This window comes from Desmodus rotundus, chromosome 2 (assembly GCF_022682495.2).
Source record: "Desmodus rotundus isolate HL8 chromosome 2, HLdesRot8A.1, whole genome shotgun sequence".
Classification (NCBI taxonomy): Eukaryota; Metazoa; Chordata; class Mammalia; order Chiroptera; family Phyllostomidae; genus Desmodus; species Desmodus rotundus.
Window position 1 is genome coordinate 170916673 of NC_071388.1, and position 14765 is coordinate 170931437.

Here is a 14765-nt window from a genome sequence, read left to right on the forward strand (position 1 = left end):
CCATTCCTCCTGTGAGAAATAAAAGTGAAAGACAATCCCACAGAAAGGAAAGGATGACACCAGAGAGAAAGAGTGGATATCTTCATGTTACACCAAATAGCATACAACATGCAGAAACTAAGTTTATTTAAAAAAACAAAAACAAAAGCAAAAATGGAAGACAAGGTCTACAACTGCATACTGCTAGAGATAAAAGGAACTACAAGAGATAAGTATCTGGAATATCTCTTCTTTTAAGGAGAAAACTGAAGTCCAGAAACATTTTTCCTCCTAAGTCTTACATTTGCTTATTGGCAGAGCTTCACCTCAAGCACAGGAATTGTGACCACTCAAGGAAAGGGCAACTTCAAGCCTTGGGAAGATGCACTGTTCTTCCAAAAATCTCCTATTCTGTTCCTCTAAAGAAAATTTCAGATTCTTTACAATCCATAGAAACGATCATTTCATCAAATCAAACTAGGGAAGATTTTTATTCTCTCTTTTGGGCCAAGATCCTGTAAGTTAAAAAGTCAAGAACTTCATCAAGTAAAACAACTATTTTATTTTTTTATGTTTGCTTTTTTGAGAGGAAAAAATTTCTTTCTAAATAATAATAGGGAATATTAATTCTTACAGCCATTTAAGAGAGAAGAGTGGAGGCCTGAGATATGGAGAAACAAATTAAGAAGCAATAAGGGAGGATGAATAAAGAGATAATGAGGAAGTTAAGAATAGAGGATATGTATATAGGTAGTCGTATTTCTAAATATTTGTAAATAAAGTCCCCAAAGAATGTGATATATGCTAAAATTACAATGAACAATGGGAAATAAAATAGAAACACATATTAAAGGAAATAATTGCAAATAATTCCTTCTTATATGGTAGAGCATAATTACTAAAACTGTTTTAGAAAGAAACGTGTGCAATTATGTGTTCTGGATTTTCATAGTTACGTTTGTAAAGCCTTGTTTCAAAAGAAGGTGGCGTTCATTTCTTTGAGTCATTTCACCTCTCCTCCTTACAGCGGCTGATTCCCCCACTACCCGGGGTGTTTCAAAGCAAAGCTCTTCATCACATGCTGTTTCCACTTTCTCTTTAATCAGGGAAACATAACAAGCAAAAGTTGGTATTATATATGTAAGCCAAAATGGAGGTTTCCAACAACACAGTTCTGCTTAACTACTAATGCCAATAGCTGCAAATGGAAGGCAATGGAACGAAATACAAATAAATATTTAAAAATTGGGAGTGAGAAGAGAAAGAAAAGAATTGCATGCATTAACTGTGTCTCTATTATGTTTACTGTTCATGTTAAGAAAGAGAATGATTCAGAAAGACCTTTGGCTACTCTATTTTCCTGCTTTTTGTATCCGGTGTTCTATGTACCCATTATTAACATAGGAAAATGGCATTTCAGGAAAACTTCAGGCCTGGATGGTTTCAGTGGTCAATTATTCTAAACCTTTAAGGAAGAAATAATACCAATTTTACATGAACTTTTCTAGAATATTTAACAGAAAGGAAGGAATACTTGCAATTTAATATTGTGAGGCCTGAATCATCTCAATATCAACAGAAGAAAAAAGATGTTATGAAAAAAAAACATTGACCTGCAGTAGAACAATTTCATGTCAAAATCTCTTCAAAGTTCCATCATGAAACAAAATAGGAATATCTTGTTTTTCTTTTTTAAAATATAAGTATCCCAGTATTGTAACATTGGTACTTTTTATTCTATTAAGACAATATGAAGAAATTATTGTGGTTCTAGAATTCTTTAAACTAAATTATTATTAATAGCTTCTATTAATTTTTTAATGTGGTACAATAGGTATAAAATAAAATATGCTATTTTGATCATTTTAAGTGTACAACTCAATGGTATTAAGTTCACAATGTGGTGCAATTGTCACCATTATTCCCCCAGTTTTTTATCACCCAAACAGAAACTATGTGTTCATTAAGCAATAACTCACCACTCAATCCTTCCAGACTCAAATAACCTCTAATCTTGCCTATTCTAGATATTCCATATAAGTGGAATATCTTACTATTTGTACTTTTTTGTCTGTCTTATTTGTACCTCACTATTTGTACTTTTTTGTCTGTCTTATTTCACTTAGCATAATATTCTGAAGGTTTATTCATAACACATGAATCAGAAATTCATTCACTTTATGTTCATATATATTTGCAACCAGTTGCTTACAAAAGGATTACATATCATATTTGATATAATCATTTTGTTTCATTTCTCTGGGGTACCTAGAAGTTTCCTACATAAATTTTAAACATATTATCAAAATTTTGCAACAGATGTTTTTTATTCTGGAAATTGACCCAATTACTGAGATTTATTCCATTTCTGAGCTTTGGGAAATGAGGGATGATGTGAAGCTTAGAGATGGGTTATTATGGAGTTACAGATGGGAGAGATCTTGGTGAGACTCACATATAAGAGAGATGGACTGAGGCTGGCAGCAGAGTGGGGGGGTGTGGTCCAGTTGAAGGGTGTCAGTGGCACATTATGCTTGTCACAGGAACACTATGTTTTATCTGTGCCATATTGATTGATACTTTCCAATTCCTCATCTAATTAACAATATATGATATTGATTCAGTCTATAAAAAATGCTACCGTCACATTTTGACTGGGGATCCTTGCAATAAGTCCAGGTATCTTCAGCGACCTGTGGTCTAACAGAACAATTGGGACAGAAATAGTGCATCATTGGCACTCTGACTGTGGACCATGGTGTCCTTTTACTCTTGCAGTTTCTTCAACTTAGAGAGAACATAGAATCCCAAAGGGAGGCCTGAGGAGAGAGTAACAGCAGATTTGACATGGGTCCAATGCTTTTTGTTATTGTTTGTGGAAAGAGGAAAGTGGAAATGATTAGGTCATTCTCAGCCTTTTGGGTGTTGGAGCTTAGGCTCTGGTTCCACGTGGCACCTGACAGAGAAGTAGAAACAGGGAAAGAAGGAGTGGGAAGCCTGGGCCCCTAGAGATGATGTATCACACCAAGAACACAGTCACTGAGGATCTCACAGACCCAAGAAAGGTGACCTACCATAAAAAGGACTGTGGAATAACTTGTACCCTTTATTCATTTTGGTGAAATTAATATTCAGAAATAAGAACTTCCATAGTCACTTCATGTCTTGAATTCAGGTTTTTCCTAATGCACATGGTAATGATCAGAAAATTATAGTATTGCTATAATTCTGTAAGATCTATACTGCATTTTATCTTTAAGAAGTCAACTCTGAAAATTAAATTACTCAACTTAAATGTTTTAGGTGGTAAACAAAAAAGGAAAGAGCTTTTGTTGCAAATAGATGAACTGGATTGTAGTACATTTTTCAGATCATGTCTCCATAGAAAAAATAAATTAATGATATAATTAACCAGTTTTAATCAGTTATCATTGAACTTATTTAATTTATGCTAATAAATAAGACTCCATTCCCTTTTCACTTTTGTCTATTCCAACTTTATTTATTTTTTATCTATGTATTTATTTATTTATATTTTTGGCTATTTAGTTTGGTGTTTCTCTTCTACTAGGTAGAGATATCAGTTGAAGTCTGTTTTAAAAGTTTGTGACACTGAATTTAATAAACCAACCTTTCTTAAAGAATCTATAGCACATTTATGATTTTGTTGGATTGCTAGGGAATAATTAAACCTTTTGAGACTAGCCTTTTTCCTCCATAGTTTGTCATGCTGTCCAATTATTATTTGAATTTCAATAATGCAGGTATAACAAAGGTCAGAAAATTAATTCTTAAAGGATAGAATAAAGTACTGTTATGAAAATTATAGTTTAATACAAAAACAATTTCTCATTTTATAGATTGTTATTATTATATTTTAATTTAGCAACAATTGATAAACAACAATTGATAATTCCAGTTGAAATAGTTGTACCATCAACAAGTGAAGAAAGACTAGAGTAATGGACAATCAATTAGACTAGCAAGTAGTAGCTGATGGCATAATCCATTGCCACAGGAGTCAGATCTCCCAAAGGAGTTTTGATCTAGCTATTGGAGGTAAAACAAATACTATTGGACTGCACCTTTAAAAATGAATCCTCCAATTTAGCATAACTGATAGAAAGAAGAACCAAATAGTACATAAATGTCATAAAGTCTTCCAACAAGATTCTATGGTTACCAGGAGACAAATTTGGTTTTACTCTAAGGATTTTAAAACTTTACTCTTACATCTATAAGGTTAATTATCTGTATTTAATACTTTTAATCTTGGTAGGTCCTTATGAATATTTTGTATCATTTTATTAACCTATAGGTCCCAAATTAAATTTTCATATTCCAGTGAATTTTCAATGAGGTCATTCACCCTTTAGTTAAGGAGTAGATGAGATATAGATAACATGTCTTGAAATAATTATGCACTGGAAGGATGAACTGAAAAGAATCTTACAAGTGTTTTATGAAAAGATTTTGTTAGGTTAAAAAACTCTGCACTAAGTCAAAATTGACACAACTTGACCCCTCTGACGTAAATATTATGCTTTTACACATGAAGAGTGACTCTCTGGGCTGTATGTTTCCTGCTTGGGTTTGACCTTTGTGTTTATGTTATCATACATTACGCAAAGTCGTTTTGTGACTAATTCCCAGAGCTCTGAGTCACAGTGTGGCTGTTGCTTATCTTTTTGGCTTTTTCTACATGCAGCTGCTCTTGGCCCTCATTTTTTGGTGACATTCTCATACAAATGAGCCTTTTTTACAATTAAACAATTGTCGAGTTCTGTGGTCATGTACTTCTATATTATGTTTTCCTTTGCTAGCAAAAGCCAAGTTTCACAACCAACAAGAACATGAGAGTACATCATGTAGGTATATGTCTATTGCTTTCATTTACATGATTACCCTGCATGTAGGCTTGATTATATACATTTTTATTTAAGTATCTTAGAATATGAGCTCTGGTCTTTGGAGACTTATATTTCCATAAAGAGATTTGTTAATGCTGGTATAAAATAATTTAGAGTATAAGAATTCTAATGCTTATATCTCATTTTAAATATCATTAATTATTGGCAATGAAAAAGTTTTCTTTAAACATAAGGATCTTACATATTTCTTTACATGTCACTAAATAATATTTAAAGGTAAACCGTATATTCAGAAAAGTCCAATTAAACAGATATAATTCACGAAGAATTGCCACTTCAAGCTTAAACTTATAAAAAGGCTACATCTGACCGATTGCTTACAAAATTGTTTATAATTTAAAGAAACGTGTATTGCATATATGTTTGCTTAAAAACTAAATGCAAAATTTTCAGTATTTAATGTTGCATTGTAATATACATTTACTTTTTTTACAGACAGTAGTCAATTTTCATTTTAGGGTTACAGACAATGGTCCTCCCCCACCCCTCTTCACCTCCAAGTAAGTACTGATTTCCCCCCTAAAAATATAAATGAACATTATTTCTCATGGGCTAGAAAGTCTATTGCTAAGAACTCACATGTAAAATCTCTGAAGAAAGTTCTTGGAAAGATGTTTTCAAGGCAGAGTTGAGGTGGTTCTGTTTTCACTTCCAAGCACTGAAGACAGTATTTGTCTTTTGTGCTTCTTTTTTTATAGATCAAGAAACTGCAGGGGGCGGGGTGAAGGATGGGAGGAGTAGAGAATAATGAAGGGAATGAAATCTGATCCTGCAAGCAGTGAAAGGGCCAGCCAGGAATCTGCCCAAAGTCGCTGCAGTCTGTTGCAGCAAGGGGGAGCCTCAGAGGCAGTTCCAGAGATCACAGGCACGTGGGAACGGCCAGGCTTCCTGGTCAGGTCCCTCCAGCTCTCCTTAGGATCATTTTGCCAAACTCCTCAAAAGCCTTTTTTAAAAAAAATTTATTATGGAAGAATCTGCCAAAGGAAACTGCTTACACTAGGATTTCAAATTCCCGTTTTTGAATAACTATTTATTTTGCTTTCCAGGATTCTTTTTGTAATCAGTTAAAAAACAACTTACCAGTTATATATTTTTAAATCGTTATGTATTTATTATTACATTGTTCCTTAGTGAAACCAACTTCTTTTGCAGTTTCTTATCTTCAAAGATCTCATCCATATTGTCAGTACATTCATGAAAAGAATCTGCGGGCTGTTGAAGTTCCCGCTCTGATTGCAGAAGCAATGCACTGTATTATCTACTGCAGAGCGTCAGGCTGCGAGCCCTGCCTCAGTTAGCTGCTCCCTTTGCAACTCTGGTCAGTTATTTAAACTCTGTACCTGATTTTCTGTTTCCCTAAATAATGATAATAAAAGGTCTTAGATTGGATATACGTAGTAAATGGAACGATGCATATAAGTATGTATATACATATAAGTACATGTAAAACACTTAAGATGGGCCTCCACACAGAGCAAACCTTCAATAACTGTTCTCATGTTTATTGTTATTGCTTATGGTATATTATTATTATTATTTTACACAATGTGTAAATATTTTTTAAAGATTTTATTTATTTATTTTTAGAGAGAGGGGAAGGAAAAGAGAAAGAGAGTGAGAGAAACATCAATGCGTGGTTGCCTTTCATGTGCCCCCTAGTGGGGACCTGGCTTGCAACCCAGGCACGTGGCCTGTTTGGGAATTGAACTGGCAAAACTTGGGTTCGAAGGTTGGTGCTCAATCCATTGAGCCACACCAGCCAGGGCCACAATGTGTAAATATTTAAAGAATTCACTCAACATTGCTCTGTGTAGGTTGATATCATTGACATTAACTCTTAACAGTTTTACATGAAATTATGGTCATCTCAGACTAGCATCACTGGAGATTGCTTCAGGTGGCAGAATCTACTTTGCAGTGAAGACTGAAGTAATTTGATCAGGAGGCCCATTAGAGTCTTGTGTTTTTCTACCTTAGATTCTCTTTATGACTTCAACTTTCCTTCTTTCCTCTGACTTCTACATGAAGAGGAACCTTTCCTCTTGTAGGTTTTTAATATTTATTGAGTAATTATTAGATGTCTGGCACATAGATTATCTCCTTTAATTCTCATAACTAACTGAAGAACATTGTTTCCGTATACCTATTTGACAGGTTTAGGAAGGATGAATGAAGTTTGAAGAGCTGTGATTCGAATCCTGTGGTTTGACTGCAGAGTCAGATGCTCAGATCCTCCTCGATGTTTCTTTCTCACCCACGTTCTGGATTTCGTATCATATTAACAGGAAAACTTTGCCACATAATTATTACCTCACACCTGCAACTCAAGAACATTCAGTGTTTCCTTTGTGCTCAGATTATTTTTAAAAGTTGCTTGTTTTGGGAGCGAAATGGACATTGGTTACATTTTGGCCAACCTACAAGCTCTGCTCGGGTAGAAATAAGTTCAGCCAATCAGAATTCTTTGTTTTTTCTATAGAAATAAAAAGTATATAGTAAATGCCAGGCTTTTAACCAAAAAGCTGAGCTAAAGGGCTGGCAGCCATAACTGTGTGTGCAGGCTGATTACAGGGAGAAAGCTAGTTGAGAGAATGATGAAAAGAATGAATGAAAGTTGTGCGTAACTCCTGAGAGAGGGAACAGGGAAAGAATAAAAGAGCAGGACTGAGCAAGAGAGACGAGGGAGCCTGTCTGAGCTCTATAGCGACAGCCCTTCCTCAGACCCAGTGCAATTTTCCTGAGTACTCCAGAACGTATATCCTTGTAATAAACCCCCCACTCCCACAAAATCATTTAAGAAATCTTTTTCTTGTAAAGAACCTCATGTGAAAGAGACACAGCCAAGCTGAAATTATTTTCCCAAAAATTGTTGATTTCATATCTAAGCTGCACTTGGCATGAATGAAAAGTATGTGCCATTGTGATCCCATGTAGCTTACACACACCTGCGTATTCTCGTGATGAAGGGAACAGGGGACTCACGGTAACTGTTGTCAAGATAAGACAGCCTGACGCTCTCTCGCTCATGGACTCTGTGTATGAGCTCAGATGCTCTCTCCCTGAGATTGGAGTGAACTCCTTTCTGAGGATTTATTACTAGTTTTCCATATGTTGTATATAGCTCAGTCTAGATTATTTGGTTAAAATTGTTTTCCTTACCAACATTTGCCCATGTGGCATTGTGTCTTAAACTGCTTTGTATTAATCAGTGTTTGGATATTCCAGGTCCTCAGCTAGTATGAAATAGTCTCCTTTTCATTCATCATTCTCTGTGAATTTCTTTCCAACTCCACACAATTTGAATAACATGCCAGACTTTTACTATGAGGTTGTTTATTTCTTCTCTAAGAAATAAAAATAATCGTCTTGTTCTCTGCTTGCCCTAGTTTTATCCATTAAGAATCTCATTTATTAAAATATATCGAATCTTTCAGTAAGTTCAGACAACTCTATACAAGTGAGACAAATCCGGCACAGTTGGTTCCTTAGTGACAGTGTGAGAAAAGAGCGCAGTGTTGCACGATACAGAGCATCCCAGTTAGAAAGGACACGAAAAACCAGAATATATAGAAGTTCTGATAAATCTCCAAAACAAAGTTAAATTTTATTACATCAAACCCTATTTCATTCATCTGTGTCTGAAGAATGTGAGATATTAAATATTTTATTATTTCATAATTCAACTGCTTATCTTTCACAGAAAGTGAGTCCTTGAGCTTCATTCTTGGTCTTAGTCATCATCCTTTGATTTGGAATCTAAACTACCTAGCGCTTGTGGTTAACTCCTCCAAAAGGAAATTCCCAAAAACTGGCAACAAATGGAAACAATTCACCTTTTCTGAGTTCAGATGTGAAAAACAAAAAATGGCATTTAGGTTTTAATAAATTGTATTCCTTTAAATATGATGTAATTGGTAGGACATATACAACATGGTTGCAAAATTCCCTTGGTACTTATTTCAACGTTGACAAAATTACATTTTGTCCTGAACCCATATTTTTTGCTTAAGTAAAATTGTCACCTTTCCTATGCTAGCTAGTTTATTGTTGACTAAATTGCTGGTTGAAATTTGGTCACTTTCAGGTAAACCCAGGCAGTTCAGATATCTAGGGTCCTCACTCCTTCCCTCCTCCCAGGCACCTTATCCCTTGGAAGGATTTGGAAAGGGCATGTGGCCCCCTTGCTGTCCTCTGTCCTGACCATTGCCTGCTGAGAGCCTATTCAGCCTGCTCGTGTGTATTACAGTTTGGCCACGATTTTGATACTATGATAGGTTCTTGCATTAGATCTGTGTTCTTGCAAATTCAAAGCTACAGCTTTCGAGAATGTCTTTTATGCTGTGGGCTGAAACATCCATTCAGCAAGTTAAATGAACCCTCTGCTCTTTGCTTTGTGCATAGCTCTACCTGCTCCGGGTAAAGAGTCAGGAAAAAAATAAATGGAAAAAGAAACCCTTATGTAGTTGTAAATCAAAACACTCCCAGCTACAGTTCAGTTGCCTTGTTTTAAGCCAAATTTGGAATCTTACTCACTTCAGTAACAGTTGAGATGCCTGCACACAGTATTAAGTATGAGTTTGAAGTCAGAGTATCTGACTGATTTATATTGGGACTGCTTTTTTTAACCATTAAGTACCTTCATTTTCTTAATTTCTCAATAAGTATTTCCAAAAGTAATTTATCTCATAAGGAAACAGGGACATTTAAATATATGTCAGGGAGAAAGGAAATCTTTTTCTTATTTTCCTACTCCTCCCTGTGTTAGGTTTTATTATTTGCTCAGACACATTTGCTGTTCTTCCCTCTCAGTTCCTCCTTGGTAACTAGTGAGGAGAGTGTATTTCTCCCCAATTTGGTATCAGGTTTTGCTACATTACTAGTTCAGCTCCTAGAATGAGCAGATTTAAAAAATAAGCAACAGCTAAGTAGATTTTTATAGCTTTTGGAGAAATTTATTAATTTTACGGTTCTACAGCTTTTTTCCATTTTCTCTGCCAGATGACTCTCATGTCCCACATGAGGGTGATCCTTTCAAACCGGATCACAATGAAGGAGAAATGGAGCACCAACACACGGAACCCGGAAAGATAATTGAAAATGAACTCTTTCTTGGTGAAAACCCTGTGGATTTTGGGGGTGTTTAATATCAAGCATCACCTAGGCAGACGTGAATAGTATACTCCCTGCCCACATACCTTCTTCCCTTGAAGATCTGTTGTCTAGACTACATCCATTTTATTAGATTACCTAACACTGGGCACCGTTCTAAAGTGGACCCTTGGGCCCGGGCCCACTGTCTCCCTGGTACCTTACTGTCCTTTTCTTCCTACGCACATCATTGCAGGAGATGGAGTAATTTGGGGGAGCATGCTTTCAGGAAATTTAGTGATGGTCAGCTGCAGTGTAAACAAATTAAACAATCATTGACTTGAATTATGTTGCAAATTAAAGTAAGTTCTTGTTAAGCAGTATAGCAATAAATACAGGGCTTTCAAAAAATTTTATGGTCACAGGCAAGCTGATTCCATCTGTAGGAAAACAAATTCTTCTCAAATTAGGTTAAATCAAGTTAAATATAGACATAAAAGTTTGAATACTGGAATCATGTTATTTTTGTTTAGTTCATATTTCTTAGTAATAAGATAGTGCTTGCTAATATTAAATGAGAATGGCTACTGAGAAATAGTGGTGACGGGTGAAAGCGTGAAGGTCTAGCCATGGCTGAGGATGCTTTAGCCCCCTCATGAGATTCTCCGCAGAACTCTGTCATTTTTGACACATGGATACCTTGAGCAAGGTCTTTTCCTTTATCAAGCAGAACACATCTACTAAAATCTTTGAGGAAGCTAATCTTTGTGTCATCTGCACTTAGGCAATGCATTTCCCAACACAGTCCTGTGTCACTTAACTACGGGGGTTTGTTCTGAGAAATGTGCCATTAGGTGATTTTATTGTGTGCACGTCCTAGGCTGCACGTACACAACCCTGGAGGACATGGCCCACTGCACAGCTAGGCTATATTGTGTGCCCTTCTCTCCTAGGCTACAAACCTGTACAGCATGCTAATTACTGAATAATGTGGGTTATTGTACACAATAGTAAATATCTGTGTATCTAAACATAGCAAAGTTACAGTAAAAATGTGGTACAAAAAGTTAAAAATGGTTTATTGCATAGATGGCTTACCACAGATGGAGCTTGCAGGACTGGAAGTTGCTCTGGGTGAGTAGGTGAGTGAACAGTGAGTGGATGTGAAGGCCTAGCGCATCACCGTACACCAATGTGGAATACACAGGCGTCGCCACAGACATGAGTAATGTGTTGCATATGAACTACAAGGGCTACGATGTCACTAGGGGACAGGAATTTTTCAGGTCCATTATAATTACATGGGACCACTGTGATACAGTGTATGTGGTTGGTCACTGACTGAAAGATGGTTATGTGGCACATGACCATGAATTACTGCTACTTATTGATGTGTATTTTTACATGTAATATCCAAGAAGAAAAATAAAGCAAACTGAATTCCTACATAATCTTTCTGGATTTTAAGGATTAGATATTTTATTAGGTGGCACATGAGATTACTTAGAACATTCACTTTTATTACTGTGTTATTTCCAATTCTTAGTTTATTTTTCTAACTCCTGTGAAAATCGGAAAGTATATCTGTGCCTCTAAAGCATGAATAAAAAGGTAAACCCTTTAGCTTTTTATTGATGAATAATAGGGGCTTCTTATATATCTTCCTCTCTGAAGTAAGTCCCATGCTAGTAACAATTCTGTTTTAAAAAGTACTGTACAATCCGAGGTCACAGTAATTGATCTGTGTTATCTAGCATATTTAAAGTAATATTCCCTCTGTATGTTGTATTATTTTGCGTTCATCTCTGGACCAAATTTTAGGAGAGCCAAATCGAAGTAGAAAGTGTTGGGAGTAGTGAGTTAAAACCATGTTATTTGGAACATACACATTTAAATTCATTAAAAATACGTACCTCAAAAATTGTTGAAGCAATCCAGGATAATTAGTTTTAGGAAGAAGAAGAAGTTGTATATATTATCTTAAAGCATTTAGTAGACAGTTATGTGGAAAATAAAGTAAATGTAATCTATTTTGTTCCCTGGAGATACTAAGGTGAATGAAAATATTGGGAACATAGGTTTTTTGCTTAAAATCGGGATAACTTTCCTACCAATTGTAGTTTTAAACTACGGGATAAGCTGTTTTCTGATAACGAGTGTGCCCTTTTCTGGAAATAACGAAGCTGGGAGAGTGATGCCATATGGAAGCTGTTCAGGAGACACCCCGCCATTGGCCGAGAAAACTGGACTAAAACACCTGGAGAGTTACCACAACATTCAAAACACTTGGAGCACTTCTCACCCCCTGACTAATAATAAGAATAATGTAACTACATATTTAAAAACACTAATAAAAATAACAAACGTAATAATAGTTGGTTTATTGAAGGTTTACTTAATTCCAGGCACTATTCTAACTTTGTTATATTTTTAATCATTATGAGATAAGTAATATTTGTTTCCCATTTAGAGGTGAAGATAAATGGTTCAGTCACTGTGCAGATTCAAACAGCTAATAAGTAATAGTGAGATGCAAATTAGAATAGTTTCGATTCTGAGCATCAGGTTTTAACTATTACGCCACACTCCCTCCCTGTTCCAGATGTCCTGTTATCTTACGTGCTCCCGTTCTCATGATGATAGTGTTAATTTTCTTGCTTAGTGAGACAGAACCAATTTTCATGGCCACCACATCTAGTAATTTTGAAACTATGTGTAATCTAAAACCCACACATTCTACATCTACTTTTCATTAATAAAAAAAAGTACACTCTGCATTTGTGCACCAGTAGGAATACAAAATGATATCAAGTGAAATATGTTTGTAAGAATGTAACATTGAAACCAATTTGAAAATCAACCAACATGGACTATATAAATACACTGAGGTATAATCATTTAGTAGAATACTATTTGAAAAAGTAGATATTCATGAATATGTATGAACATAGCAGGAACTAAAAAATAAATTGGTAAGTACAAAATGCAAAATCAAGAATAATATCATTTACCTAACTTAGGCAATACATAAAAAATAACACTGTGTATTAAGTGAAGATATGTATGTAGGAAAACAGTTATGTTAGTGTGTTGATCTAGAAAGGAAAGAGTGGAATACAGCTTGGAAAAGCTATAAAAAATAGTACAACCTTTAACTCTATTTGTAATGCTTCATATAAGAATGCTACATAAATACTATATATTTATTTTAAATACTTTATAGCATACTAGAAATACTTTTATAAAAATACATACAACTATGGAAATGTTAACGTTGATTAGTTATAGATGATCGTTATGTGGATTTTGGTTTTTTTTTCTTGTACTGCTTCTTGATTCCAAATATTTAAATTAAAAATAAATTAGGATATATAACAGCAACAAAGATTAGACAAAAACTATTTTTACTGTTTATTCTGTCCAAAGTGTTTAATTTTAAAAATGCCAAAATCTACCTAAAAGAAAGTAAAAGAACAGTTCCACGTCAAGGTGATATTTTTTAAAAAGTGAGTTCTTAAAACATTATTTCATTTGATCATTTTGATCATAGCCTGAATAAAGCAGGTTGTCCTTTATTTTCAGGAAACAAAACTGTTCTCTTTCATAGTATAGTTTTCAAAGCCAATGGGCATGAAGGCAAAAAAAGGTCTTTTCTGGCTGACTGCAGTGACAGCTGTACAGATTCAATAACCATTCAGTGTTAATACTGCACCCAGGTGAGACTAAAAGCACTCCTTGTACATACGCAGATTTTTCTTTTCTATAGACTTTCTCACAAAGGGGGGTGACCACTTTTAGTGAGATGTGGGGATTTTAGCACACAGCTCTCTTAGCTGACTGTCCCAAGCACAAATGGTGATGTGTCTTCAGAATTTCCCTCTCAGAGGGAACGTCTTTTTGCCTCCATTTTCTTTTTCTGGTGAAGAAAACAAATAAATGAACTTCATTTGGGGGTAGGGCTACTTTACCCTTTATAGACAGAAACATCAGCTCTTTTTAATGTGAACGGCGTGACTGACTAAACTGAAAGCTGTGATAGCACTCGACACCATTGTAAGCTTTGCAACGTTAAGTATGAATCTTCGAACCAATATTTTGCTGCCCCAGAGGAAGCTCACACAACAAATGTGTTTGTTGTCTTTCGTGTGCGCGTTTCCTCTTCTGTGAAGAACTAACGGGGGTTTGCGGTGTCCGACAGACAAAATCTCTTGTGTGTTTTTCTCTCCCCAACTCCAGTGGGACTGCACATCAAGACAGGCCCTTCTTGTCCAGCTTGTTTTCTCGTCCTATCTGGGAACTTTAACAAGAAAAAAGTCCAGATAGAAAAGGCAGGCCTCCCGTGAGATGTAATTTGATCAGCGGTGAGAAAAGCCCGTCGCATTTGCCCCATCTCTCATCCCAGGTTCTGCCACGTGTAACCTGCACCCACCAGTGAGGAATGCCTTTGTCTTGCTTGCTCACCACATATTCTTTTAAAATTCAAGTTTTGTTAGAAGTAGTATCTTATTTAACACAGAATGATAAAGGCATTATGAACAAAAACTATCTGTTATTTAAGGATTTTAACTAAATGAACTCCTTGGATTTTTGCACCAACTCTATGGTAGCACACAGGGTGTTTAAATAACTTACAATTATGAAATTTAACTCCAGAGTCCTTGAGCTTAACAATTTTGCCAGGTATCATGATGGTCCCATTGCATTATTTTAAAGACTGTAGTGGATCTCTTCTTCATTGCTGTATGGATCTGTTAACATAGAAATGTA

At 35.5% G+C, this 14765-nt stretch overlaps 1 protein-coding gene and 1 long non-coding RNA gene across 2 annotated transcripts in view; both read right to left on the bottom strand.

Moving 5' to 3' along the window:
- The window catches only part of LOC112305841 (tissue factor pathway inhibitor), a 43935-nt gene extending 38330 nt beyond the window's left edge, over positions 1–5605 (bottom strand). Inside the window, exon 1 of the mRNA XM_045196243.3 lies at positions 5490–5605. The gene's annotated coding sequence lies outside the window, so the exon portion shown is untranslated. The remainder of the gene's footprint in view (positions 1–5489) is intronic.
- A 7902-nt stretch (positions 5606–13507) lies between these two features.
- Positions 13508–14765, bottom strand: LOC128780258 (uncharacterized). The gene is made up of 2 exons (XR_011650896.1): positions 14631–14765; positions 13508–13914 (listed from the first exon to the last, which is right to left on the bottom strand). It is a non-coding gene; the product is annotated as an uncharacterized lncRNA (long non-coding RNA).